The following is a 3,802-nucleotide window of genomic DNA, read 5'->3' on the forward strand; positions in this document are numbered from 1 at the left end:
CCGGCGGCTAGCAGTACAAGAGGCGGAAAGGTATAGAGATTTGGTCCAAGCCTAAAAAGTCTTCCAAAGTTACCATATGAGAGGACTGGCGAGGAAACCGATGAAACCGTGGAAGCCGAAGTGGAGGCCCATTTTGAATGGAAACCTCCACCTCCGAAGGAAAGGGTAGATCTGGTGAAAGTGAAGCGCACTCTGGATGCCCTTACGCGACCACCACCGACTCCGCCGAAATCCAACTGTGACCGTTGTATTGCAAAGACATATGGTGAAGCGCAGTGGTCGGGAAGTACTTCCAGTGATGCAAGATTAGCAAAACAAAGAAGTGGGAAAACAATTCCCCAGCTTGGCGAACAGGTGAAGCAATCGTGCCCCTCGCTCAAGTTGTCTAGCGATATCGTCCCTAATCATCCGGGGCTACTGCCCGATACCAATCTTGGTGATTACCTGAGCGATGATGTAGAGTTTGAAACGTTAGAGGTAGTAGATATCTTCAGATAAGATCACGGGAAGACTCTCATCAAACCTAATCATCGTCCCCTAACAACGATGATGCGAAGATTGCATGAATGGTACATGGATACCCGCAGGAAGTCTGGGAAGGATAGTTTGATGGTGAGAATTAAAGATGAGCACGACTTTATTGGACTCGACCTGATGCCTATTGAATTTGTGGAGTTATTTCAGTTATTCAATCAAGAGGCCCTCGACAAACAACTCATGACTTGCTACTGTCTGTAAGTATTACTTCTGTAATTAAGTCTCTATAGTCAGCTTGTTCATTGCATGTATATATAATTATGCTCACTATATTATGCAGATTGGAGATCGTCGAATGCAAAAAGGGAAAAATCTATGACCTTGGGTTCATTAGCCCAAATACCGTAAATGAATGGTCGGTTCAAAACAGAGTCAATGCTACTGAGGAAAACTTGCTAGAATCGTTCCTTCGACATCAAAACAAAGGGAAAAATACTCATTACTTACAACTTGAAGTGAGTGTTACTGTCTTGTGCATATTCGGTTTCACTTACTCAAGGTTATAGTAATGTAATTGATGAGTTATGCGTGCACATGTTCCACTTTATTCTGCTAGAGATTAATCTTGACCGGGGAGTAGTAACTGTCTTAGACTCGAGACGTAAAGATCCCCATGAGTATGCGGACATAACTTTAATGCTCCAGAAGTAAGTTCAATCATTATCGCACCATATCGGCAACTTTCGTTCATTTTCTCATATCTAGTAATCATTTTCTTTACCTGGTAGGGTTTGGAAAGAGTACACTGGAATGGTTTCGGGTCTGCAGAAGGAGCTGCGATTTACACACCCCAGAGTAAGTAGTACTAGCTAGTTCCGCGCATCTCTCATTGATTCTTGTTCCATTAATATCATTATCATGCTTGATTATCAATTTGGTTGAACTCTATTCTCGTAAAGTTCTTGTGGAAAGAAAGCGGGAATAATTTATGTGGATACTATGTTGGCGAGTTCATTCGCTACTCGACCTTTGAGCGGGGCTACTCTGACAAACAATTTCAAGTACGTAAACAATAATATTCACAATTTTATTTTATTACCATCAACTGTGTTGAGTTTCATTCATACATATGTATTGACCCCCTTCTTTAAATTAGATCTGGCAGATGCGGGATGAACTCCTACCACATGATCGCATATAAGGAATTCAAGAGGAATTGACGGGATTCTTTCTTGACCACAACATAAATGAGAAGGGAGAATACCATACGGAAGTTCAATGGGAGTTTGGCGCTTGATGATGCCAGGGATGCTATATTGTATATATGTAGTAGCATTGGATAGATATACAAAATTTGTTGTTTGACCAAACACGGAGAAAGAGAGGCCACTCTTCTCTCTATATATGTACATGATCACGATGTTGTTTCATTAATGGTGCCTTCATTTGCTTACTAGCTATCGTCGAGTTCTCTCTATATGTATAGTAGCTAGCGTCGACCAAGCACGGAAAAAGAGAGGCCACTTCTCTCTATTAGCTAGCTAACACAATATTAAACCCCTAAATTAACCCTCCAAAACCCCTAACTCCCCTTTTAAAAGAACAAAAACCTAGCGCATGCGAGCTGCTGACACGTGGCTGCCTTTTAGTCCCGGTTGGTGTTACAAACTGGGACTAAAGGTCCTCCTGCCTGGGCGCCCCACAGCGGCCACGTGGACTTCCTTTGGTCATGGTTCGTAAGCCAACCAGGACTAAAGGCCCTCTAGAACCGGGACTAATACCCTGTTTCCTACTAGTATATGGTCATCAGGACTTGGGGTACGCAAGGTCGATCCCCTGGTGTCTTATGGACACCTCCTTGAACACTATTCCAAAGCTAAGACATTGGACTTGGTCGTGCCACTACGCCTTGTAACTTTCTAGAGGAAGGTACATGTTGGTGCGACGTTCCTTCTCGCCTCGTTCAGCATGATTTTGCAGTTCACCAACGAGGAAAATAACAACATCAAACGCAGGGTGGCAGCAACGGCAACAACTATAGCTTTCTCGCAGTCTACACATCCTTCTTTGCGTCCTCAAGTCCCCAAGCGGGGAGTTGTACTCTAATTCAAGCATGATGTTCTTGGTTTTGATATCTGGTGGATGGCTTGCGTTTGCAGCTAGTAGTGTGGCGTGTGGTCGACCATGATGTGAAGGAAATATGCATAGATGCAATAATAAATATTATTATTTATTTCCTTGTTTGTAATTAATATTTATTTTTTGTGCATAATTTCAATGTTTCTCGAGTTTGCAATATAAAAGAGATTCAGAGGAAAACTCAGTTGCATGAGTGGGATAATAAACAACAAATAGACTAGCTCAAGTGTAGCACGATGGACCTCTTTTTCTGATCATGGGCATAGTTAAAATAACAAGTACACCAACAACAATGAGATCACATTGTTGGAGAACAACTGTGTTGAATAGATCTAATCGATTGATATACAACTTGATTATATTGTCACTGGATATTGGTATAATCACAAAGATGTTAATGTATGCATAATCGTTAGATCACGAGAGTATCAAGTACCATCATATCGTATGTCGTGCTTTGGGGTTTGTCAAACATTACCCATAATAGGGTGATCATAACAAGAACTTATAGGTGCATCCAAAAGTATGACAAGGGACTTGATAGTTCAAGACTGAATTTTGCTTATGCAATGATGAAGAGATATTCTTAGGGCCCTCTCGGTATTACAATATCCATCATCGTCTGGCCATACATAGCATGGCATGATCACAGGGATGCCGGAACACGGAAACCAAAAAAGTACAAAATTGGTAGCAAGGAGAACTTGGTATAATAATCAAAAGTTAGTTCACGGGGATACCAATAAATCTCATCTCGGGTTTTGTCAAGTGCCACGAAGCAAAGGTAATAGAACATGGGAACAATAGGTTACTCAATATTACTTCTATGGGTGTACGGGTCAATATGGATGTCCATGGTTCTGCTATTGATCATTGACGGAAGGACTTCCGGGTCATGTCTACGCATTACCGAACCTTTGGTGTCACATGCTTAAGGGTTACCGATCTATTAAGAATTAGGAGTAATTGGAGTGTGAGAGAAATTCACCAAAAAAGTTTGAAAAGGTTTTTAAGAGAAAACCATAAGTATATCGAAAAAATTCGGAGAAGTTTTGGAAAACCAGGAAAATCCTCGGAGATTGGAATATCATCGGAAGTTCATGGAGGGTTATAGAGTATTCCATAACCTTCCAGAATAATTACATAGGGCGCCATGGTCTGATCACTAGGTTAGGCCAAAGTGTGT

The sequence above is a fragment of the Triticum dicoccoides genome, chromosome 6A (assembly GCF_002162155.2).
Source record: "Triticum dicoccoides isolate Atlit2015 ecotype Zavitan chromosome 6A, WEW_v2.0, whole genome shotgun sequence".
NCBI classification, from domain to species: domain Eukaryota; kingdom Viridiplantae; phylum Streptophyta; class Magnoliopsida; order Poales; family Poaceae; genus Triticum; species Triticum dicoccoides.